Here is a 27,526-nt window from a genome sequence, read left to right on the forward strand (position 1 = left end):
CCAGAAACCGAACAGTATTTATATCATATTTTACCTCCATTTTTGGGTGAACTATCCCTTTAAACTAAATGCACAATAATTTATTTCTGAAATGACTATATGCCATTCATATACAATATGGTGAGGTCATGTGACAACAATGTAGAATAGTACTGTTTAAATACAGTGTATACCGCTTTAAGTTAAGTAGAAAGCTAATATTTTATTGTGAATGAAAAGCAGTTTTTGCTGTTTTGCTAAACTGTCTGACTTAGCCATGCCCATCCACAACCCCCCGACCTTTAAAGACACAGCAAAACTAAACATGCAAAACGATTGATTCACAAGCAGTATCTAATGGCGGATTAGAAAAACTGGCAGGTCATTACCTTAAATGTCACTGTTTTCTGTCGCAGTCACACCTTTTTCAGTGAGATCTGTCAGGAAGGATGTGATACATGATATCTGACAGAGAAAATGTATAGTAAATGCACAATGTATGCATTTTTCTCTTGTGGATATTGTGTTTAGTCGCCATCTAGTGTTAAAATGACGAAGTTCCAGTTTAATACTCCGGTGCTATAATTTGTTTCACTGAAGATGAGATACAGCATGAAACAAGACAGATGATTCATTTAAAAAAAAAAAAAGCTTTTATTTCCTTCACTTTTACTGAAGCTAATACTGAAATGCTCAACTGGCATTATTCTCTTCCTCAAACACACATTTTATTATTGACAAAACAGGCGTCCTAATTTAATAATATGGACAAGGTCATAAAGCTGGGGATTTACATTGAATATTCTGGGCGCTGGAAAAGCCCATGGTTACATGTATCTATTACTCATGAGCACATTTGGATTTGACGTAAGAAGCTGAAGTGATCTACCACTCATCTTTTCTTAAATTTATTTTGGTTTGTGAAGTAATTTCACAATAAGTGATGAATCCTCCCACTGCGGTTCAGACTATAAATACAGACATGAGTAAGAGTGTGTGCTTCTCATCTGCTGCCATGGCTACTGTGTGTTTGGACAACTCTTCTCAGATATCCATCGTATCTGCACCATCAGCATCTCAGATGTAAACAAGTTATTGTGTCACTAAGGCAATGCAGTCAAAAGCAGAAGTCGTGTCATAGTTTTCAGCTGATCTCATTCAGGTCAGTGACACGGCGTGTTCGTCATCTTTATCCTTTCTAGATGATGTTTCCCTCAGCTGTTCAGATACCTCAGCTATTGTAAAATTACCTGCCAAGTGTTTTACGATTATGTCCTAATTATTGGCCGGAAGAGGGAGGCAAATATTTAAAGTCAACGTGAAACCCTGATCAAAGCCCAATTTATTTTCATGATGTGAATGATTTCTGCATGCAACTGGATAATCAATGAGAAAATTGCAGAAAAGTCAAAACAGAGCCAGTTTTTTTTATTATAAATTTTAATCAATTATGAACAAACTTTTTTTTTTTCATTGTTCACCAATGAATCATGCACAGAACAGGATGCATTAAAATAAGGTAAATTTTGGTTGCATGAACACTAAGAGAGAGATTTAATCATTTTATACAAACTAATGTAACAATTCCGTATTAAAAATAAAATATTTTATATTAGTCAAATGTATTAATTTGAAAAAATTATTAAATGTACCTTCATTTTACTTTTTTTTTTTTTTACTTTTTTTTTCCAATTTTAATGCATGAAAAACACTAGCAAAACTCACTTTTCTTTGCAAAAGTTTGACCTCCTCTAATATTTCTCACGCGTGACCAGGTTAGTTTGGAGACGGGGAACAGGGCTTTTGATGGAAAAAAAATGGAAAAAGTCCCTCCTGGTTGTGTTTTATACACTAATTTCACAAGATTCGCAGCAGACAGACTGAAACATGTTTGGCTTTACCAGTCAGACTTCAGGGGAAGAATAAAGTTGTTTCAGAGCAAGTTTTTACACGCACATTAAAGATTACAAAGAAAAAGTTAGTTTATTATTACTTGAAATAACTTGGTCTGATAAATCGTTCAGAGGTGAATGTGCAATAAGAAAGTAAATCTAGTGATTTTGATTTCATGTTGACTTTAATATGCGTCTTATATTACGCTTTTGAAGTGCATGTCATCATTTTGAAGAGGCCTGTGAGTGAGTTTGCAGAAGTGTTTGGTAGCTCCGTCTGTTTTCCATGCTGGCTGAGACGAGCGCAGAAGCTCTAATGGGTTATTTTAGATCTCAGCTGCTGCTGTTGATGTTCTGTTGATCTCCAGCTGAACTGAGATTTCCCCAAACCCAGTGCTGACTGTCACATCACAACATTTAGATAAGCACAGATGCTTATTGGAGTTTTAATGCTCCTTGGCTCTCGGAATTGAGCGAATGGAAAATCACATAAAAAAGTACAAGCATATTATGGAGCGGGAGAAAAAGCGCTCAGGTGTCCGTGTTGTTCTGGTTGGGAAGGACAGGGTGTGTCTGTGATCAAAGCTGACGTGCGCACATTCCTCTCTCTCCGGGCGTGACACACAGACAGACAGACACACATCCCTCGACACGCTCTCACACGCAGAGAGAGAGACACACACACAGATCCACAGGGGGAGAGAGAGAGAGAAAGTTGGGATTGGGAGGCACTTTCACGGCTAATGTGGTTTGGTTACGCCTAACACAGGAATGTGAGGAGTTACCAACATCAGTCTCAATATCTATGAAGACAACCTTCAGTTATATCTGTGATGTTCCAGGTTGCTTCTGTACACTCTCAACTCTGCCTGTAAAGCTTAGTGTATCACATTTCTAAGGCCTCTAAATGATCAACATGATCAAAACTTTGCTGTTAAACCTGTCGCACACAATCTACTCCATGCTTTCTATCGTCTGATTGATAGTTAAGAGTTTTTTTATCAAGTAAAAGCTCTTTTAGTGTAATTGTAGAAACGTCCAGCTTCAGCTGGAGCTTCACGTGTCTTTCTGCTGTCAGATCTTGACTGATTTTTATCAAGTAAATGTCAGAATAACTGCAGTAATATTTCCAGATGAACACTTACTGGACTGAAGCAGCTCAGCTTTACTTGATTCTCCATCAATCATGTTTTAGAGTCTCAAATCTGATCCTCAGGATCTTTTGAGGAGCGTTTATTTCTTCATCTCTCAATCATCACTGGATTGCATTGCATTATATGTTTGGATCATTTCAATCTCATCTTACTGAGACACATTATTGGAGATATAGAGTGACGACTGATATTTAAATATAAGTTCTTCTTTCTTTCTGTATGTTTGGGGTGAAATATGACATTTGTCTGTGAGATTCTCTCGTGCTCGTGTGTGTGGCATTGTAGATATAACATCACGGATGAGCGAAACGCAGCTGTTTTTTACACACGAAGCTGCTTTAATCCCAGAATTCCTTCAGCTGATGTCAGACCTACAGATGTAAAGCACACGGTACAGACGGCTCTAAACCAGTTTAGCAGAGCTGTGTGTGACGAGTGTAGCGTGTAGCAGACGCCGCGTGTGTGTGAATGTAGCGTGATCTGGTGCTCGGTGTCGTGTACTTCCTGTTCTCTCCACATCTCTTCGCTATTTCACTGTGTGTTCATGCTGACGCTGTAGGTTTTCTCGTCCCGTCTGTCTCTGAATGTGTAACGGCAGCCAATCACGCGTGTCTCCTGTAAACCACATGATGCTGTGCTCATTCATAAATGTATCTTGTAAAACATGATAGACGCATCCGAACTGACTTTTCTCTAATAAACATCCTGTTTGAACTGCTTCTGTGACCTTTGACCTTTTTTTTACTATTCCACTGTCACATAGCTCCTTCCACTGTTACCACGGTTACCGTGGAACCTGTTTATAACTGGCTGTGTCTGTCTGTCTTGTTGCCTAGGCAACAGCTGCCCTGAGTTCCACCCAGCCGGACAGATTAAAGAGATTCAAAGGCACGGTGGGCGGGGCAAGTGCAGCAGAGGCCCCGCCCCCTCTCCTTCCCCCCAGCAGAGGACGGCGCTGCTGTCACAGGTAGGGAATCAGCACAGAAACACATGCAGACGCCTTATGGATGTGAGCAGCACTGGGCCTGTTTTTCAGGAGCCGCTGCGGGAATCTCTGGACATCTTGACGTCTGTCGAGTACAGCAGGTGAACGTCAGCATTTGAGACGCACACACAGACGTGATGAAGCACAGTGAACCGGTTCTGAGTCTGTGAGTCTCTTTCAGATGTGAGCTGCAGCCTCGGCCCAGCCGGATCCCGGTGCGGAGAGAGCCTCCTCTGACCGAGACGCCCAGCCTGAGAGTGTGGAAACTCATCAAACCCGGCGTCGAGACACACCCGGCGGGTCAGAGTCGCTCTTAACCCTATAGAGCCTGGGTCATATCTGATGCACACATTCCAAGCCTCGGAGTGATCAAAATGTGTTTTAATTTCAGTGTAATTGTAGAAACGTCCAGCTTCAGCTGGAGCTTCACGTGTCTTTTTGCTATGAAAGCAAACATAAGAATAACTTTGATATTTTTAGTAATATTTCCAGATGAACACTTACTGGACTGAAGCAGCTCAGCTTTACTTGATTCTCCATCAATCATGTTTTAGAGTCTCAAATCTGATCCTCAGGATCTTTTGAGGAGCGTTTATTTCTTCATCTCTCAATCATCACTGGATTGCATTGCATTATATGTTTGGATCATTTCAATCTCATCTTACTAACACACATTATTGGAGATATAGAGTGACGACTGATATTTAGATCATTTTATGTAAGTATCTGCGATACTGTTATAAAGATCTCATTGATTTACATGACAAGCATCAGAATTCCATCATACTTTTTGTCATATAAATATCAGCATCTGCAGCAAATTGCATTATTTTGCACAGTTTTGGCCTCTGAATAAAAAATTTACAGTTTTTCCTCCATATCCTCTAAATCATACTATATGAAGACTGATGTATCAAATATGATACTAACACAAAAAAAACACATGCAAACTTTTTCTGACTGGCTCACGTTGACTTTTGCCCGCATCTGCTCGTCTGACCTCAGATCCAGAGCAGTTTTGTGTGCATGTGGTTCATAGCAAGATCTGGGGTGTGTGTATGTGAGGCTGAAAGATGAATACTTGATATTGATTCAAAAAGTCCATCATGCTTCACCCTGCGCGTGTGAATGATCCGTCTTGTGTAGACTTGACTGTTGGAATAAAGTCTGGTCCAAATTGCAGCTCTGGCCGAGAACCAACTTTTAGCTATTTTTTTTAGATGTCATTTAAGGACGAGTTCATCTAAATATATGGGTGTGCTGAAGGATATCACGTGTCTCAAACAAAGCTCTTGAACATCTTCAAAGGCTGTATTTGTATAACGCCGTGTAACTCGTCTTCAGAAGCGCTCATTGTTAATCCAGCCAATCAGATCTCAGCCAGCTCTTGTCATTTTGTGTGCATTCAGTATCAGCTGTTCTGTGAATGATGTTATGCCGTTTGGAAACAGCTGGTAATCTTGTGGGCTCCTTTGCTAAAAACACATGAAAAGAGCATGACATAAATGTATCCTTGCAATCAGCAGAAATACTCTTTCTTTGTGGTTTAAATTAGTTATTATCAATATCATTATATAATTAACCAATTTTAATCAGTTCTCTAGTAATTATATATGTGAATGGATCTATAATAAATGATCTAATTAAGTTAATGAAGTTAATAAGCTTCATGAACAGAAAGGGCACTGTGATTAAATAAGGCTGGTCAAAGCTAATGAGGTTGCATACTTGTGTAAATATAAAAGTAGTCAGTCAATATTATAAGGTAATATTATAAAACACTATTACAATTTAAAATAGCTGTTCAATGTGAATATATATTAAAATGTAATTTATTTCTGTGATCAAAGCTGAATTTTCAGCATCATTACTTCAGTCTTCAGTGTCACATGATCTTCAGAAATCATTCTAATATTCTGAATTGCTGCCCAACAAACATTTCTGATTATTATCAATGTTGAAAACAGTCGTGCTGCCCAATATTTTTGTGGAAAATGTGATACATTTTATTTTTCAGGATTCACAGATGAATAGAAAGTTCAAAAGAACAGCATTTATTTGAAATAGAAATCTTTTGTCACATTATAAATGTCTTTAAGGTCAGTTTTGATGCATGATCCGTGATGCATTAAAAAAAAGCCCAAAACATGCATACATACATATATAAATACATAGATAAATAATTGTGCACAACTTGAAATCACAGTGGGTAGTAATCATTTAAAATCATAAACTGAAGAAAATGTAAAAAAAAAAAAAAGGTTGTGAATGCTGTTATAGGTGTTGGTAGTTTTTTGTGCCACACCTTAATACTTTCTTCTGTATCATCAATAGACATTTAGACGTCTATAAAATGAAGGCGTCAACTTCCATATCCGCTGAGAAATATGTCATATCTCGTAAAAGATAGACATTCCTGCAAACACTGTCATGTTCAGACTGTTATAGTTACCGGTGAGCCTGAACAGATTGTCAAACGTTTAAGGTGCATGTCTGTTCAGATGATGAGCATGTGATGAACGCCCCATCCTCGTCTTCATCTTCTGAGCTCTAGGTTTATGTCTTTATGACATGAGCAGAGCTGTCACTCATCACCTGTTGTGAGAGAAATTGCGAGTAACACATGGAATTGATGTTAAACATTGAAGTGGATAGACTGAAATAGTATTTTCTTTTATTTACAACTTCGAACATTTCTACACACTCGTTAGTGACGGAAGATGGTGCACGTGCAGGTTCAGCACGATCACATAAGCACACACTCATGCAAACAGGAAAGAAATGATTCTTATAAAGAGTTTTCTTTGTATTTCTGGCTGTTGATTTTGCAGCCTCTGGTTATGTATTTTACTGTTAATCTCCAGCATGTGTAGACCTGAGCGGCCCATCCCAGAGCCTCACCCTGCCTCAGTTAGTCATACTTGCCCAACCGCTCAGGTATGTCACAGTGGTTAATAATTAAAGAGGCGTGTGCGTGCATATGTGTGTGTGTGATGTCTATTGGCATGAGTAGTTTTAGAGCGTCATTGTGCAATCCTGTTCCTGTAATGACTCTTTTGACCAGTTCTACACACTCGTTTTAGCGCGTGAAGCTCAATGTTGAAAACAGTCGTGCTGCCCAATATTTTTGTGGAAAATGTGATACATTTTATTTTTCAGGATTCACAGATGAATAGAAAGTTCAAAAGAACAGCATTTATTTGAAATAGAAATCTTTTGTCACATTATAAATGTCTTTAAGGTCAGTTTTGATGCATGATCCGTGATGCATTAAAAAAAAGCCCAAAACATGCATACATACATATATAAATACATAGATAAATAATTGTGCACAACTTGAAATCACAGTGGGTAGTAATCATTTAAAATCATAAACTGAAGAAAATGTAAAAAAAAAAAAAAGGTTGTGAATGCTGTTATAGGTGTTGGTAGTTTTTTGTGCCACACCTTAATACTTTCTTCTGTATCATCAATAGACATTTAGACGTCTATAAAATGAAGGCGTCAACTTCCATATCCGCTGAGAAATATGTCATATCTCGTAAAAGATAGACATTCCTGCAAACACTGTCATGTTCAGACTGTTATAGTTACCGGTGAGCCTGAACAGATTGTCAAACGTTTAAGGTGCATGTCTGTTCAGATGATGAGCATGTGATGAACGCCCCATCCTCGTCTTCATCTTCTGAGCTCTAGGTTTATGTCTTTATGACATGAGCAGAGCTGTCACTCATCACCTGTTGTGAGAGAAATTGCGAGTAACACATGGAATTGATGTTAAACATTGAAGTGGATAGACTGAAATAGTATTTTCTTTTATTTACAACTTCGAACATTTCTACACACTCGTTAGTGACGGAAGATGGTGCACGTGCAGGTTCAGCACGATCACATAAGCACACACTCATGCAAACAGGAAAGAAATGATTCTTATAAAGAGTTTTCTTTGTATTTCTGGCTGTTGATTTTGCAGCCTCTGGTTATGTATTTTACTGTTAATCTCCAGCATGTGTAGACCTGAGCGGCCCATCCCAGAGCCTCACCCTGCCTCAGTTAGTCATACTTGCCCAACCGCTCAGGTATGTCACAGTGGTTAATAATTAAAGAGGCGTGTGCGTGCATATGTGTGTGTGTGATGTCTATTGGCATGAGTAGTTTTAGAGCGTCATTGTGCAATCCTGTTCCTGTAATGACTCTTTTGACCAGTTCTACACACTCGTTTTAGCGCGTGAAGCTACACAACTCTCCACTCTCGGCTTCCGTTGCGTTATTCTTTAGAGACTGTGATGATTTAGTGTGTGTGTGTGTGTGTTTGGAGAGGGTGTGGGATTCTAGATGAGGCATGCTGGCGGACACACCTTCCCACTCACTTTCCCTGATTCCACCCCTTCTTCCTGCCTCGGCTCCACCAACATGACAATTTAGGGCTGAGGCGGGGCCAAGCGTATCCCGCAATGCCCTCCAACCACCATGTCTCACTGCAGTCAGAACGGCACAAGAGCAGACCCACAACCTGTAGCTGCTGGCATCATTTACAAGAGCTAGAAAATGGACAGCAGGAATTAAACAGAAAGAAAGCAGAACGGAGCGTCTTAACGGGAACATCGCTGCAACTTTCCACTTGGAGAGGTGAAGATAAGGAGCTTGTAAAGAACTGCGGTTTGTGACTCTGTATTACGCAAAGGAGATGAGTGCGCAACAGAGACGGAGGGAATATTCGTCCGACAGTCTGGAGAGGGAGAGGATCCCTTCAGATGACTTGCACTATCAGGGAATGCTGAAAGCCTTGGAAGGCAGGAAAGGTACTTAGGAAAGCTTTCTGATGCACCTGCTCATGTTGGAGGAGAAATTTCTTCTTTGTAAAAGTCAGATCTCTAGTTCACGGACTTATGGTCAATGAAACAATCAGTATTTTTGTCGTGGTTTCTAGTAAAAGTATTGGAACATTCTTAGGTAACACTTTATTTCGATCTCTAACTATAAGTGACTTTGCAAGTACATGTCAACTTATTCTACCAACCCTAACCTAACAGTCTACTAGTACTCCAATGAGAGTTAGTTGCAAAGTTACTTACAGTTAGTAGAATGTCTAAAGTTGACTCGAAATAAAGTGTAACCCATTCGTAAAACAAGATCAATTTGATTGAGAAGTGAAGCGTGTAAGATTAAGATTTAAACTTTTGGACTTCATTCAAGAATTAATTCAATTTCATTCAAGATATATTCTCTGAGAACAAGTCTTAATGTCTTATATTATATTATTTTATATATATAATTTTTTTTTTTTTTTGCATATGGCCAATCTTCCTCCAATGGCAGTCTAGGGTCCAGGAAATCTAGGATCCCCCCCCCCTACAGGATTATATTAGACATTATTATAAGATATTTTACATGAGATCTGTAATAAACAACCTAAGGTTTATCACTAGCCTTGTAGTGTTTGCAAACTGTCATTGCTCTGCACAGGTGCCTTTAATTTGCACTATAAAAAGTCTCGTACAGAAGCTGTCTCACAAGGCCATTTCCTCAATATTTAAATAGATGACTTATATTTACCAGTGTGAAGATGTGTTAAGTGGGACTGAGGCGACATTCCCTGTTGTCCTGTCATCACAGTCCTGCACCTGATTGGCTCATCAGCAAACAGTGGTGAGCAAACAGAGAAAGTGCATTTGATACTATATCTGTATACATATCACTGCATTAAATATCAGTGGATACAATTTTATTTTATAAGTAAAGATGAATTTTCTTGCATGCCTCACACACCCCAGAGGGCAGGAGTTGTGCGCTGAATCACAAGGGCGTTGGTTTAAACATTAGCGCTGTAACTTTATACGTGTGAGAGGATAAAAGCAGTGAACGGTGGTCAAAGGACAAAGATCTGTCGACGACCCCCGTACTGGAGCTCGTAGTCATCCACATCATCACCCGCACGCAGTAAGACTCTTCGAACACTAAAGGGAAGTCTCACATTAATGACAGAGGTCAAGGTTTACTGCCTCCACCCTTGATAGTCACCATGGTAATGATGTTTCATAATATGCTCATCATACTCCTCCCAACAGAAGCAGAAGTCCTGCGGGCGCGTCTGTGTGTGTCTGAATCAGCTGTTCCCTCAACATTTAACAATCTGTGGGCGTTTAAAGGACTCTTGCCGTCGCTCAGCAAACATATTTCAGTTGTCTGTCATATTATGCATTGAAGTATCCTGTTGTACTTGACAAAATTGCTCCAAGTTTTGAATGGAGAACAGTTGATTCCAGCATAAATTAATTGGATTGGGGGGTGGGATTTGACTGGATGATGATGTAAGCCACTCCGGTTTGGCATTTGCTCTATGTTTTGTCTCATGCATTGATTCAGGTTTTGCTTTATGCTTGATTTCTATTGTATCTTTAAACGTCTTTCAGTCCTTGCTGCCAAATGGCACGGTCAAAGCATGATCAGTCATCAGCATCCTTCAAATCAGGGATGGTGTTGGGATGTTCTGTGCACCTGATGCCTTCAGTTCAAGTTTGGTCTCTTCAGGTTCAACCATCTTCCCAATCCTACTTGCGATTAGACAAACTCTAGCTGAGATATGATTGGAGTTTACAGCAGTTTTGGTACTTGCTCCCAGAAAGAGGTATATCACAATCTCTTTCATAGACTCTTATTTTTCATGCTTTTGCCTGCAGTTTTGTGTATTTTTCTACACAAATAGAATTTTTTTTCACAAATGTGTATTTTTTTCACCTTGTACTTTGATCTTTGCAGTCACAGTTTACAGTATATTAGCTGGCTAATAACTACTATTTACTAACAATAAATACTAGGGATGCACCGATACCACTTTTTCCAGTACTCGCCCGATACCGATACTTTTATTTTTGGTACTTGCCGATACCGACCACAAGATTATGGATTTACTGTGTAAGTAAATGTTCTGAAAAATTCCCACTTTTTGTGCTGATGAGTTTGCAGTCTGGTTAGGTTTAGGAGTAAGGTTAGGGTTAGGGTTAAAGTGGTTAGGTTTTGTGATAAGGGTTGAGTTACAGTTAGGGATAAAGTTAAAAGTGTGTAATTACACGTGTTAATTAAGTACAAGTACTTTAAATGTAATTACAATGTACCACCATGTATGTTTCAAATGGTTAAGTACATAGTACTGTAGTTAAGGCCACCTAATAGAAAAAGTGATCAACTTTACTAGCAAACTCACTAACTTTAACCATAAATGTGAGCATGCCGCTTCAAATTACAGCCTTTCTCCGAACAACACGGAGCTGCAATGTTTTGCAGTTCTCTAGTAATGGTGACCGATGCAAGTGTTGGTAATGTGTATGAGGCAGCAGTATGGATGGTGTTCTCTTGTGTTTCTCGCTGCTGAAGGAACAGGATTCTGCAGGCTGGGGGTGTGTCTGTGGTGTTCGGTTAGTCACGAGTGATGCACACTCAGGATTAAAGCTATTTTGCCTTCATGGTGAATTTTCCCAGCCTGAGGCCTCACAATGCATTGCGTTTTCTTCCCTCCAAACCTGCGCTCCGTCTTTACTTGACAATGGAGCTGTCTAGACATCTCCTGCTGTCATTACTCTCCAGCTTTACCCAGGCTTTCTCACATGGGTGTGCCTCAGGGGTGCTGGGTTTTAATAGTTTGGTAGGAGATGTGAGGCATTCCCACACAAAAAGAACTGATTAAAAAGAAAAAACATTCTCATCGAGTTTTAATTTGTTGCTCTCTTCACTTGCAGTTCGGTGGTTTCTTTATTAAACTGTCGGGTTTGAAACACACTCACTAGAGTGGTTGCATCAGTGTTGTTTTGGGCTGAGCGTAACATTCAAATCAACAAAAGCATCACATAGACGGTATTGTGCTTTTCAGTGAAATGAACCTGTGAATTGCTTATCTATAGGGTTTAGCATTTTAACATACTTTAACATAATCAACGGCATTTTAACGAATAAAATGACGCACTTAAATTCCTTCATATCCAGACATTTACTCTGAACACTGCTGAAGTGTGTTGAATTTTCTTTATCTTTATCTTTTTTTTTGCAGATGAACGGGACAGAGTGCAGAAGAAGACTTTCACAAAATGGGTGAACAAACACTTAATAAAGGTACATTTATGTTAATTATTCACTGCAATTCTTCAAGGTAAAATGACCAGTGATACTTGATTCTGCTCTTCCCTTCTGTGTCCTCATCCATTCATGTTCAAATTGTGATTTTACTGTTATTTAATTACAGTGATATTATCATTTTAACAAACAAATCCAATGCAACTCACAATACACTTTCGCAGCACAAGTATCATATGTTCAGCCCTATGATTCAGTCCATGGATCAACCCTTGTAGAGTTTGAACCTACAATGAGCGATATGACCAACAGCTTATATATTGTTATTGTGAAATAAAATGACATCTCAATGTAGTTTTAATGGAAATAATGTTTTTTACAAAAACTAATAATAGCCTAACTAATGTACAGTGAAAACCCACACTTATTTAAGACAAGTCAGTTATCAATAGAAATAATTGAAATGCAATAAATCGTGAAAAAGTAATAGTTTTACACTGTGTGCTAAAGTTTTCTGTGCTCTAGCTTTGGGTGTGCACACATAGAAAACGTCTCAGGTTACTTATGTAACCATGGTTCCCTGAGTAGGGAACGAGACACTGCGTCCTCTAGGTTTCCCCATAGCGACCCCTAGAGGACGCAGTTCGAAGTTCCCATGAAAGGGAACTGATTAAAAAAGTGTTGTTTTAGTATAATTGAGATACTTTTATATATATTTTTTTATTAAGGTTTCAAAATTTTTATTTTCCATTTGCATTTGAATTTTAAGTCGAGTTTTAGTAATTTTGTTGTGAGTTTTTGTCATTTGTCAACGTTTTTTCCCCCTAAATATATCTATATAATTTTTCATTTTTATTTCAGTTTTAGTTATTTTAGTACATCAACTATTTCACGCAACAATAAATGTGTTTTTATATGGCTTTGGTTTTAGTTTTAATTTCAGTTAAGTATAATAATCGTAGTCGAAACAGTGTGCGAGTATCGAGTTATTTCATGGTTTATTGCACTATAATGATGTAACATCGCTTTAAGAAAGGCTCAAAAAGACATAAACTTTTATTACAGTGCAGCACTGCAATGTCATGTGAGTGTAACCACGATAGAGAGATAATACTCATTGTCAAATTTCTACCAGTTTATCATGTCTCCCTTTTTTTCTGAGTGATTTTACGATGTGCATCCAGGGCACACCTACATAAACCTATAATTTTACTTGGCAGCAAATGTTCAAATCATTTGTATTTACTACAAACACTGAGTATGTTTTCACCCTTTGTACTATCAAATATAAGCCCTTATTTTATAATTATCTGGCTGTTATCTACACTGACACATCTATATTTACTGACTAAATGTTTGAGTTTGACCTTGACAAACACTTAGAGATCACAAAAACAGTTTGCGCTGTGGTTTGTCCCTGTCATCAGCTGTTATCTAGCACTTATTAGAGGGTTTTATTGCTTTGTGCTGATTGAGCTGAGTATGTGTGAGGAAAGCATGGGCTAATGGTTGAATATATGGAGATAGATGGTACAAATAAGACTTATTATCCATACGTTGCTTAGGGCAGTATTGGTGTTTTGCCAATGTGAGACTCTAACACAGACTGTGATATTATAGCAAAGAGTCATTGATTGTGATGAAACTCATTGCAATCGTAATATACAGCGTGATTTGTGTTCAGTCATATTTACTGACAATTAATGCATCAACAGAGACCTCTAGTGGCTTAATATGAGCTCTGCTTTCCTGCTAGTTTTTGGCTGCACTTCACTGACATTTAACTTTCAATTGGATGAATAGATGTTTTTGTGAAAGAAAATAGGCTGGAGGTTTATTCAGTTGATTTTATTGAGCTGAGGGTCAGAAGCAATGCCAGTTTGGCTTATCTTTAAAACCTCGGTAGCTTCTGTCTATTGTCCTTTCTTTGTCTTCTGCTTCATACAGCAGATACATAAAACTCCTCATTTACCCAATGCTTACAGCTGCTTTATATTAATATGTTTAAAATGCATAAAATATAATAAATATAATAGATAAAAGGCAATACTGAACATTTGATACCTTATTGATATTTGTAAAAAATTAAGTACAAATTTGAGAAAATTTCTAGTGAGTGTTCCTGAAGGTTTAACAGTATTTAACTAAATGAAATGTTAAGTTTTGTTAAGTGTCTGCACTCTCAGAAAAAAAAAGGTACAAAAGCTGTCACTGGGGCGGTACCTTTTCAAAAGGTACACTTTTGTACCTTTTAGGTACCAATATGGAATCTTTAGGTACAAAGGTGTGCCTTTTGAAAAGGTACCGCCCCAGTGACAACTTTTGTACCTTTTTTTCTGAGAGTGTGGCGTTATTTACTCACCCTCATGCTGTTACAAACCGCTTGATTTTTATTTTCCGGTGGAAGCCAAAATGAGTTATTTGGCAGAACATCCAGGCTACTTTTTCCATAAATCAGCTGAAACCGTCAAACGGTGAACAAAAACTACCACCAGTGGTTCATATGAAGTGTTCGTTTAATGTGGAGGCTTTCTGCTAAATGTCTTATTTTTTGTCAGCGAAAAAAGACAGATCACAGATTTTGAACATGATAAAAGGAGATTTTCAGTTTTTAAATCATACTAATCTTAATGTTTTCCTTCATCATTCCACTTTCACTTCTTTCTTCCGTTTGTAATCAATGTAACTCCATTCATCTGTCTGTGCTCTTCTCTCCTCCTCATCCTCTCCTCCAGCACCGGAGAGCTGAGGTAGGTCCATCTGTCAGCATGTCCCAGCATGCTCTGCTCTCTCACATGCTTGTTCAGTGCTCCTGTCCTCCCTGAGGCTGTAGAACGGTGCACACAGCTTGAAAATGATCGACTGGTTGCCATTAGTTTTAGTCTCATGCACTGCAGCATAGAAATCTGCAGCAAAAGAGCCAAAGGAAATGCAAAATGCAGCAAAAGGAGTCTGCACTCCCTCATCACACGTCCTGTGCATGAACACCATCTGACTACTTTGTGATTGTACTTTGATTTATAGGAAGCAATGCTGCTAAATTTTGAAACTGTGAAAAGGCTGTGTTACACTATTAGTTAAAGAACAGTTGATCCTAAAATCCTGTCATCATTCATTCACATGTCATGTTGTTCCAAACCCATATGCAGTTATTTTTCCATATATTTTTGTATATTTTATGTGAGCATGACTGTCAAACTCAATATGGACCAAAACAACAACAACAACAAAAACATTATAACACTATTAAAAACTATTATTTTCCATTCCACATTTAAACTTCTGTGTCACATTTGACACAATGCAGTTTGCCATAGATTTTTGATTTCATGATTTCAGCAGATTATCATTGAATAAATATAGATATTTTCTGGAGTACTTTTTTTTTTTTTTGATACTTTTATTTTGTTCTTTTGTCCTTACTGAAACTTGACAGATTTGATTGCAATTATAGTAAAACATAATTTTGGAACCAGGGTTATATAGTTAAACTAAAACAAAACAAAACAAACAAAAAATTAATAATCTGTTACTTGAAATAAAATAAAGGCAATGGAAATTAATTTTAAAAAACTTATTTTATTTCAGCTATATTTCTCAACATTTCTCATTTTAACTTAGTTTGACCCAAATGTACTAAAATAACTAAATAAACTAATAAATAAAAAATAATTAAAACTTCATAGACATATTAAAAAACTAAAATGGCAAACAACAAAATGACTAAAACTTGAACTAAACTTAAATTGAAAACAGAAAATAAAAAAATACAGTCTAATTTAAAATATTAACAAAACCTGCGATATACAGTATGTCAATGATACTAAAATAACACTAACAACATGAGGGTGAATAAATGATCACAGAACTGTCACGTTTAGGATTTTCAAGCGAGCTGCTGAGAGCTGAGTGTCTTGCAGCAGTGCATGTTGGGTGAAGCTGCATGATAGAAACCAGAGGAAGCCCAGTCTGTCTTTCATCCTGAAAATCTGTATATTTTTTTTAATAATTGAAGCAGAGAACTTACTGAGGTTTTATAAACCAGCTGTACGATGACTGAGTGGTTGATTTAGAAAAGAAAGCGAAAGCTTCAGAATTAAATTTAAACTCCGTCACTCAGTAAATCATTTGTCACAGATCATTTTTGACATGAGGCAGGTGAGCCGCTCTTCCATGCATTGCCCTGTCCTGTACTCACTGAGCAAAACGCAAATCAATCACTTTGAATTCAGGTCCCCCCCCCCTCTTAACAAGAGACATACATCCTTGTGTTTAGAGTCCCTGCTCGAGCTGCCCAGTTTTGGAGTCTTAACTGTTTCAGATACCCAAAAATGATAATCTGGTCAAAAACTTTTTTTATACTTTAATTTAACCATGAAATTACATGTTAGGCAGAATGTCTATGCTTCTGTTTTTATCCTGTACAAGAACAGCGGATATGGATTTATACTGCCAAGCTCTAAAAAGGACAAAAACCTACCATAAAAATCAAAGTCAATTGGAATATATGTGACTGCAAATAGGACTTGGATTGTGGCATGTCAGTTGTATTTTTGGAGATTGGCTTCACCATTCACTTTCCTTGAATGGAAAAAAAACGGTAGAAGCTCAGCCTTTCTGCCTAACATCTAATTTTGTGTTTCATGTGAAGAAAAAATATATTTATATACATGAGGATGGATGAATTATGACAAAATGTTGTCAACAAAATTACCAAAAGTGGAAATTCTAGCTGCGTGTTTTTGTCCTCCACACTAATTAAGTGCAAACCTGCAGCCAATATCATTAGTCAGCTAAATCATGCAACAAAAGTTCAACGTCCAGAACAATCATGATGAATCTGATCGAGCAGTAATCAGGATGTGCTACAAACACAATACTACCGTTAGGATTAGGCTTGTAAGTTTAGTATTTGTTTCAGGCAGTCAGCATTGTGGTTGAGGAATGAAATCTTTAGAATTGACTGCAGAGTTGGGTTTGCACTCACATATTCTAGGTTGTTGTTTTCTTTCTGCAGGGATGATGAATTGATCTTTGTTTTTTCTCAGACTCAGCATCATGTGAATGACCTGTATGAAGATCTCCGAGATGGACATAACCTGATCTCCCTTCTGGAGGTCCTCTCCGGAGAGACGCTGGTGAGTGTTACCAAACTTCATCCTCCGCTAATGCAGCTAAACAACCAGTCAAGAGAAGACCATCTCTAATCCCATTCAACCTCCAACCTTGCCCTCAGCCTTCACACTAAACAAATCCAAAGTCCTGATCCAGACCTCCAGGTCAAACACCGCACCATATTTATGGGTGATGCCTTGGAATACGTCTTCAAATTCGAATATTTTTACGTTTTGTTGAATCACACCCAAAACACTGGGTTCAGATATTCCCAAAAAATTCTTGACATCTTCCCATCAAACTGCTTAATCTCTTGGCTGTAGCTAAGACATTAACGTCACTCTTTGGCTTTTCTTTTGAATCTGTGTGGCTCCTCCTTGACTCTTTCTCTGCCTATCATTCCACCTTCTTTTGACCCTGACCCACCGTCTCTTTGCTGACCTTTGCCCTTTGACTTCTGTCTGCTCTCTTTGCACTTCTCTTGCTGGTCAAGCCGAGGGAGCGGGACGTTGTGCGCAGCGTGCGGTTGGTGAGTGATGCAGATGCTTCATTGGCATGGGTCACTCACTGTGGCTTGCTGTAGTCTTGTTTTCATTTGTTTCCCACTCTTATTAGAGTTACTTTGATGCTGTCTCAACACTATAAAATGCTAGGTATCTCAGCTGATTAAAGTAATAAGGGTAATTATTCAGCAGGTTGGTAGCTAAATGTTGAAAGACTTCATTAAGAATTCTAAATTTAAAGGTTTAAAAGATTCAAGATCTGTTTGCAAAAAACATTGCTGTCTTAAGCATGTTTTTTCTTCTAATTTTAGGGACTTTTATTTTGAAGGTTTACTATAAGGAATAGCATTACAGTGGCCGTTTCATTTACTCTCATTCAACAGTTTGGCAGCTAAATATTGAAATATTTATAATAATAAAAAAAAAAGATTTAAAATCCTAAGCTATGTTGTGCAAAACAACATTACTTTCTTAATAAAGCATGTTTTTGCTTCTAATTTGAGGGACTTTTATTTTGGAATTTGACTGTTGTGAATAACATTACAGTAGCCCTGTTTCATTTACTCTTAATCGGTTCCGCTTGCGCATGACTGACGCTGTTTCTCTTTATGACATCCTCTATCTGAACCTCGTCACAGTTTGGGTGTGTGACCGATACAGCGAATGACTGATATCTAAGTGACTGCCAAATAAATCCACATTTATTTTGAAGCAATATATGTACAATTGATTATAAGTGCAGAACAACACGTTTGTGCAAGACGTGCTTTTTTTAAGTTAAAGCTGTTCAGGTCATAAAAACATGTTTGCAAGCTCTTGGAGTGTGTTTGGCGAGTCAGATGTTTTGAGTTCTTTCCTATAATGCAATTATTGTTTTTTTTAGCATTCAGTAGTTTTTAGCATTCATCCACAATATTATACCATGTTACATCCCTAAAGCCACAAGACCATCACTTCTGTCAAATAGACTTGAAGACCCCATGAAATGACTCGACGTGCATTTTATAAAATTTTTAAATTGCATTATCTGTGTTGACGCATTTCCTACTAAAACAGGAAGTTGGGGGCGTGGCATATCAAAGCAGGTATTATTTGTAGGGGATGAGCTCATTCTTGTGTGGAACTTATTGGATTTGCATATGCTCCTGATCGCAACATGAATCAGAAAATAAAAACGGTGTATTTTAAATGCAGATTTAGTTTTTCTGTCACCTAGCATACAGATGTCCTCAATGCTAGCAGACATGGACTAAAACCCCCAAAACTCAATGTTTTGATTTCATGGGGTCTTTGATGTTTTTTCTTAGCGTGCTCATAAATATTGTAGCCTCACTACAAGGTCCTCCTTGTTCTTCATTCTTTCTTCAATTAGACCTTCCAAAGAAGCTTCTCTGGGCACTCAAGGACGCGTTTCAGTCTCATCCTTTCTGTCAACAATGCCATGTGTCTTATTCCCCCTCTGTCTGTCTCCACAGCCTCGTGAGAGAGGACGCATGCGATTCCACAAACTGCAGAATGTGCAGATAGCACTGGATTTCCTCAGACACCGGCAGGTACGAGAACAACACAACTTACAAACTACTTCAAAAGGATAGTATGTCCAAAAATTATAGTTCTGTCATGACAACTCTCGGAGGGATTGGCATGGTAATGTACATGACAATGTTAATGTATTTGGTTCTTGGCGGAATAGATCTGCTACGCTGCTGCTGCTGCTGCGGCTGCAGCAGAGCAAGTACCGAGACTTGCTACTGCCAATACATCCACAACATGCTGCTGTGAGCATGTAAGAAATACTGTGAATCAGAAAATAAAAACGGTGTATTTTAAATGCAGATTTAGTTTTTCTGTCACCTAGCATACAGATGTCCTCAATGCTAGCAGACATGGACTAAAACCCCCAAAACTCAATGTTTTGATTTCATGGGGTCTTTGATGTTTTTTCTTAGCGTGCTCATAAATATTGTAGCCTCACTACAAGGTCCTCCTTGTTCTTCATTCTTTCTTCAATTAGACCTTCCAAAGAAGCTTCTCTGGGCACTCAAGGACGCGTTTCAGTCTCATCCTTTCTGTCAACAATGCCATGTGTCTTATTCCCCCTCTGTCTGTCTCCACAGCCTCGTGAGAGAGGACGCATGCGATTCCACAAACTGCAGAATGTGCAGATAGCACTGGATTTCCTCCGACACCGGCAGGTACGAGAACATCTCAACTTACAAACTATATTAAAAGGATAGTTTGTCCAAAGATGACAGTTGTCCTTATTGTCCTTATTCAACCTTGTTTGTTTTCTTTCATCCGTGGATTACCAAAGGAGACATTTAGCAGATTGTCCTAGCAGCTCCCTTACATAAAGTGAAAGTTAACTGAGACCATATTTTGGTCACAGCAAAACTGACCATCAAAGAATTGGGTAACACTTTATTTTGATGGTCCCTTTTGAACATTCTGTTGACAATAAGTAACGTTGCACCTACATGTCTACTAACTCTCATCAGAGTATCAGTAGACTGTTTGCTTAATATCTGCTAACTCTTTATTGTAATGGTCTCCCAACAGACATTCTACTGATTATAAGTAACTTTGCAAGTGCATGTCAACTTATTCTAACCTTAACCCTACCAGTCTACTAATACTCTACTAACACTCTAATGAGAGTTGGTAGACATGTAGGTGCAACGTTACTTACAAATCATAGAGTATTGAGACAGTGTCTCAAATGTGAAATGCTGTTCTTCTCTGTAAATCACAGGTCAAGCTGGTGAATATCAGGAACGATGACATTGCAGACGGGAACCCAAAGCTGACGCTGGGTCTCATATGGACCATCATCACCATCATCCAGGTCTCCTGTTCTGTCAGTGATGAGTTCCCATACCATTTACCTCCTCCTCTTCCTCCTGTTCCTCCTGGTTTGTTCAATCACTTCAGTCTGGGTCAATCACTGGTTCATTTAATTCTTTGGGTGTCATCGGTTTCCAATCAAACATCAATAGGGTCAATCGTTTTTGCTTCAAACCAGTATCTGCCTCATGCAATAACATGCACTTTTTTTTTAAAATAATCTCCTTTAATCAGGAATATCCATTATGATCAACCACAACAGTCGTAGAATGTTAAAATGATGCAGTTTGTTTGATTCTCTACACAAATCTGTTCAGTGTCTTAGGCGCCATGAGGAATTGAGAATCTTTGATCTAATCTAATTTCATAATCTAATATCCAGGCTGTTTTGTAGATCTGAATTATGTGAATCTGTTGTTCAAGGTGTTCAGTTACAACCACACCCTGATTTATTCCACCTCAAACAATTAAACTACAGCTGCCAGGAGACTGTCACACATTCAGCCGATTGTAATGCTCGAACATGTCCTTCCATTGTTTGAGGGAATTTAATTTCCTTGGATTGATCAAATAAGTTGGCAGGACTTCTGGTTCATCCAACAGCGACACAGAGGTTTATGTAGAGATGTGGCGTATGAACTTCTGCCCACCTCTTCAAGAAATAAAAGAGCTTTCTCTTTATGGAGGTAGCCTGACCGAAAATAGAGTCTCGTGACCAGGGTTTTAGATGGTGCCAAACTTCTGCTTGAAATTTTATTGAGGTTTTGCAACCTCCCATGAGCTTGTCTTCTATCCTGACTGACATTAAAAATGATTAAATGATTGTTTAAATAAGTATAGAAAAACACTATTTCTAAAAGATTTCCTCAAAATTAAGTTTACAGTAGTTTAAGTCTAGAGTGTTTCATCCCTTTTCCTTAGCCTCTTTATCGTGTTCTATTGAGTTTCCCCAAATTCTAAACGGAATCCTGCATTAAACATCAAACTGGCACTTATGTAATTTCTTTCTTTCTTTCTTTCTTTTATTTTATTTTTTTGTGAAATGTTGGGACACATGAAACTCATGAACCCAGGACCGTCCAGGATAATCTGGAACATTTGGTCACCATAATTTGTTAAAACCAAAGCCTTAAAACAGCGTTTGTGAGTAACTAAAAGCAACTGTACTACATCAGTCAATGTTGCCAGAAGTATATCTTTTATCTTTTTTTGTAGTCAAATACATACAGTATCTAGTTTAATGCTTGTTTTATTAACTATGAGTAGTTTAAAAATGCACGTTTTCTATTTGAGATCCTCATTGTTTTTTGGCAGATACTGTTGTTTAAATGCTTCAAACTGAGCAGCTTATAGCTCGGCAAGCTGCAGTTTAAATATGTAGCTTACCCAACACTGACGGTGAACCAATTTCCAAGCTTGGATTTTTCTTTAATGAACTGCGTTGTTTTTGCTGCACTTGTTCATGGATTAAGTCTAATGACGGGTCTCAGAGGGGTTTTAGGAGGTCAATGGTATTCAGTGGGGCTGAGTTTGTTTGTAGTGCATGACTGAAATTTGTGTGAGAAATCAACCACTTTGATTATTTATTGATTTGCATATGATGAACATATGGCTACTGCTGCCACATGTTATTAAATCCATGCAACTAATTTTTCTGGGCTGGCAGATTTCAGATATCCAGGTGAACGGTCAGTCAGATGATATGTCAGCGAAGGAGAAGCTGCTCCTCTGGTCTCGGCGTATGGTGGAGGGTTACTCTGGTATCCGCTGTGATAACTTCACCACTAGCTGGAGGGATGGAAAGCTCTTCAACGCTGTTATACACAAACACGAGTAAGTGCCTCTGTACTACATCTCAAGATTGGGATTTGGCTTGTAAAAGTCTAAAGTAGTAGTAGTCACCAGTGCATTGTCACAGAATTCATACTTTTTTTTTTTGGTGTTTCCTGATATTTTCTTGAAATGTTTATCATTAGTCTGATAGTTACTCAAAAATACAGCCTTCTTTTAGCAATGTTGGAATATAGAAACGCTTCACTCTTGATCAAACTTGTCCTTGATGCCATGGAGTGAAATGTTCTGATCTGAATTCAGCGCATATTTCTGTGGAGATAAATGCCCTGAGCGCAGATGTGTCAAATCAGCGCTGTGCACACCACCGACAGTTTATTCTTGTGGAGTTTAATCAGCCTTTGAAGTTTGAATATTTTAAACTAAAGGTCTTTTTGGTAACACTTTAGTAGACTGTTTGCTTAATATCTGCTAACTCTTTATTGTAATGGTCTCCCAACAGACATTCTACTGATTATAAGTAACTTTGCAAGTGCATGTCAACTTATTCTAACCTTAACCCTACCAGTCTACTAATACTCTACTAACACTCTAATGAGAGTTGGTAGACATGTAGGTGCAACGTTACTTATAGTCAACAGAATGTGTTAAAGGGACCATCAAAATAAAGTGAAACCAAGAAGTGGAAAAAAGCCATTTGCATCATCAGTCCTGGTAACAATTCACTTGCATGGTGTGGAAAAGAGCAACATGGGTATTTTGCTTTAAATGCCTCCTTGAGTGTTTCACGGAAGTAAGTACTGTAAGTCATTTAAATTCATCTTAAACTCAAATGTGAAATGCTGTTCTTCTCTGTAAATCACAGGTGAAGTTGGTGAATATCAGGAACGATGACATTGCCGACGGGAACCCAAAGCTGACATTGGGTCTCATATGGACCATCATCCTCCACTTCCAGGTCTCCTGTTCTGTCAGTGATGAGTTCCCATACCATTTACCTCCTCCTCTTCCTCCTGGGCTCCAAATCGGTCTGATCAATCACTGGTTCTATTCATTCTTTGGGTCATATTGATTTCCAATCAAACATCAACGGGGTCAATCGTTTTTTTTGTCCTGGATAAACTGGGACATTTGGTCACCATAATTTGTTCAAATCGAAGCCTTAAAACAGTGTTTGTGAGTAACTAAAAGCAACTGTACTACATCAGTCATTGTGAAAGCGTTTCAAAATAGCACCTTTTCTAACATGTAATATTGTAGCGAAAAAAAAGCGCACTGTTTTCAATGGCATGTTGTATTGCACATGCACAATTACAATACTGAAAAGCAATATTCAAACACGCTCTTCTAGTCTACTGAATTATTCAGACGGTTTGTTTTGTAACTGATTCATTGAAACCAGATCAATGTTGCCAGAAGTATAGTTTTTGTCTTTTTTTGTAGACAAATACGTACAGTATCTAGTTTAATGCTTGTTTTATTAACTGGATTTAGTCTAAAAAAATTTTCTGTTTGAGATCTTCATTGTTTTTGTGGCAGATACTGTTGTTTAAATGCTTCAAACTGAGCTTATGGCTTGGCAAGCTACAGTTTATATATATAGCTTACCTAACACTGACCGTAAACCAATGCCCAAGCTGATTGGGTTTTCCTTTAATGAACTGCATTGTTTTTGCTACACTTTTTCATGGATTAAGTATAATGACATGTCTCAGGGGGGTCCTAGGAGGTCAATGGTATTCATTGGGGCTGAATTGCTATTGTAATGCATGACTATAATTTATCAACCACTTTGATTATTTATTGATTTGCGTATGATAAACATATGGCTCCTGCTACCGCATGTCACTAAATCCATGCAACTCATTTTTCTGGGCTGGCAGATTTCAGATATCCAGGTGAACGGTCAGTCAGATGATATGTCAGCGAAGGAGAAGCTGCTCCTCTGGTCTCGGCGTATGGTGGAGGGTTACTCTGGTGTCCGCTGCGATAACTTCACCACTAGCTGGAGGGACGGAAAGCTCTTCAACGCTGTTATACACAAACACGAGTAAGTGCCTCTGTACTACATCTCAAGATTGGGGTTTGGCTAAAGTAGTAGTTGTCACCAGTGCATTGTCACATAATTCATCTTTTTTGGTGTTTCTTGATATTTCCTTGAAATATTTATCATTAGTCTCATAGGTACTCAAAATTACAGCCTTCTTTTAGCAATGTTGGAATAAAGAAAAGTGCTACCTGACTCAAGTTTGAGCTTCACTCTTGATCAAACTTTGATGCCATGAAGTAAAGTGTTCTCATGAATAATTGTAACCACAGTTATAATACATTATCTATTCATTGGTACACCTTTAGAAAGAATAATGCATTAAAGAACAAGAAAAAAAAAACTTCAAATATTATCATGCATTTTTAACTTTGGTTACAGTTATTTTTGAAAAGATATAATGCATTACAACGTACGTTATGAATGCATTATACATAAAGCCTTTAAGTGTTACTGACAGTTCTTTTTTGATGAATACAAAAAGAGATATAATGCAGAGTTTCTGAGCTGCTCAAGAAACAGTTATGAGATATACTAGATGCACCTTGACACTCTATTTTCAAGTGTATGCAAATGTAAATGAGATTTGAGAACTACAGCAGAGGACAACTAGAAGCCTAACTAGAAAGTAGATTTAGTAACTTGAAGTCAGGATGTTTTAAGTAAGAAGTAGTAAAGGTCAATTGCAGTTTTAAGAGCTAAAATAGATTAATGTAATTTTGAAGCAGTTTTAAGATCAAAATTCGAAGTTGTATGGCCTGCTTTCCTTAAGTTTTTGCAGCTTGTTGGCACACAAGTGATTTTATTGCATTGGAAAGAGCAGCATGTAGATTATTAAAAATATCTTCTTTTGTGTTCAACATGGGTTTGGAACGATATGAGCATAAATTAAATGAATGATATAGTTTTTTGTAAGTGGGAAACAACTGTACACATATGCCACACGGATCATGAAAGCAGTTTTTCTGTAATGAGGGTGTGTTCTGTATGCAGACGCGAGGACAAAAGAGAGCAGGAAGCTATTGAATGAGAAAATAGTCTTAGATGAAATGTACAATGAAGGCTGAAAGACAAATATCGTGAGGTGTGGTGCCTGTCGGAGTGGAGACAGGCCTCCCCACAGGGCAGCTTTCCCGAAACGTTAACATGTACCTGCAAAGCCTGGGAACGCCCAACTGACCCTGACATTGGATTTGATGCTTTTGTCAGCCAGGAACACCCATAGGATTTGTCAGATCTGCCTCCTTTCAGAAACGAAGAAGAGGCTTTTACAGGCACCACCTGCATGACAGAAAACAACACTGCAAGAACAGTTTGCTTTCTTTTTTGGAGCTCTCTGGAAAGTGGAAACAAATGGATTTCAGAAACTGAAGAGTAACTAATACCATGCAGAGGAGATATTAATATTTGGAAATTCAAGAGCTATATAATTGGAATTGCATTGCGTGCAAGCACATTTTGGGCCACAATGATGCTCAACATGAAGAGGCGTCTGTCCTTTAAGAAGCGTCGCACCAGCTCCAGCAGCACCGTGGCTTCTGCCAGTGACGTGGAGGACCGTGTGGTCATGCTGTGCGAGGATATTCCCTCCGAGGACTCCGGCCGTGGCTCCCAGAGTCCAGGCGCTCGCTCCAGCGGAGACTCTCAGACGGGATACGGGCCGGACTGGAGCTCAGAGAGCCATTTACCAGAGAGAGACCTGAGGCAGATCCATGGAGGCTTCAGGACGGACGATCTGAGCATGGTGGCAGACGTTCAGTACCACGCTGGAGAATTTTATGCCATGCCTTCCAGCATACATTTCACAGAGATGCCTGGGTGCTTGCTTCATTTATCACACTTTTTTTATGGTGCAGAATCTAAAGGTTTTGATGTTTGAATCATTAAGTGTTAGTGTGTAGAGTTTGTTCGCTCTCTGTTGTTTTGAGCTGCTCCCAGCTCTGGGTATTCATGGCATGTGAGTTATGGCTCCATCCCTCCGGAGACAGATGTTTTTTTGGGGATTTATGGAGCAGGTGGCCACTTTACCTGCGTCTCTGAACTCATTATGTCCCTCTACTATTAAGCAACTAGTATACTTATTTTATTCTGCAGTATTCAAATTCACTAACTCCAATGATTTAAAATGTTGTCATTGTGATTTCATTATATATTTTTTGGTAACATTATACAGTAAGGTTTCATTTGTTAACATGAACTAACAATGAAAAATACTTCTGAAGCATTTATTAATCTTTGTTAATTTCAACATTTAAACATGCATTATTAAAATAAAAAGTTGTATCTACCTGAGCCATCATGAACTAATAATGGAGCAAAGTTAACAAAGATGAATTAATACTGTAACAAATGTATCGCTCATTGTTAGTTGATGTTAGTTAATGCATTAACTAATCTTACATAATGAGACCTTATTGTAAAAGTTAAAAATTTTTATGCATTAGATTGCATTTGCAATTCATTTCTTCTTGAGTGAATATGCCGTCGAACCAAATCTAATAAAACTATATGAATGAGGTTTCTTAAGGTTTCCTGCCTCTGAAAATTCCCACACTACTGCTGAATAGCATCAGTGTCCAGTCTCTCTGACAATGACAAGATGATCGTCATTTACTCAGCAACTCGTTCCAGACCTCATGATTTTATTTCATTCGTGCAACACAAAAGGAGAAGTTTAGCAGAATGTGCGTGCTGCTCCTTTTTAGTACAATCACAGTGAATGGGGATTAAAGGTGCGGTTACATTTACTGCTGCTCAGATAAATTTCACGGGCAAAATCCAGTCATTTTAATAGGAATCCACACAATCTGGAGTTCTGTGTGAAGACGAAAAGTTCCCCACACAGGTTTTGCTCGCGTTCAAGTTGGTTATGCAAATTCAATGCCTTCAGCAACAGAAAGATGCTTGGTTTGAAAGTGACTTTTGTGTGTTCTGTGCTTCATACATCTCTATTAACAGTAGACAATGGATTATTTGTGCATGCAACATTTTGCTGACATGACCACACTTTAAGACTGTTGAGCTCCTAAAATTATCTATAACTATATTCCAAGATGTGTAAAACTATACACTCTTTTAAAAAAAGGGATTTTTGCAGTGATGAGGAACCATTTTTGGTTCCCTAAAGAATCTTTCAGTGAACAGTTCCT

The 27,526-nt window shown here is 38.2% G+C and overlaps 1 long non-coding RNA gene and 1 pseudogene across 1 annotated transcript; both read left to right on the plus strand.

The window, feature by feature from the left end:
- Nucleotides 1-27,526, plus strand: part of LOC107726229 (plectin-like) — a 75,084-nt pseudogene that overhangs the window by 15,900 nt on the left and 31,658 nt on the right.
- On the plus strand, nt 3,242-4,414 carry LOC107726241 (uncharacterized). Its single transcript, XR_001638248.1, has 3 exons — nt 3,242-3,992; nt 4,062-4,111; nt 4,192-4,414. It is a non-coding gene; the product is annotated as an uncharacterized LOC107726241 (long non-coding RNA).

The sequence above is a fragment of the Sinocyclocheilus rhinocerous genome, unplaced genomic scaffold, assembly GCF_001515625.1.
Source record: "Sinocyclocheilus rhinocerous isolate Xijiao unplaced genomic scaffold, SAMN03320098_v1.1 scaffold216, whole genome shotgun sequence".
NCBI lineage: Eukaryota > Metazoa > Chordata > Actinopteri > Cypriniformes > Cyprinidae > Sinocyclocheilus > Sinocyclocheilus rhinocerous.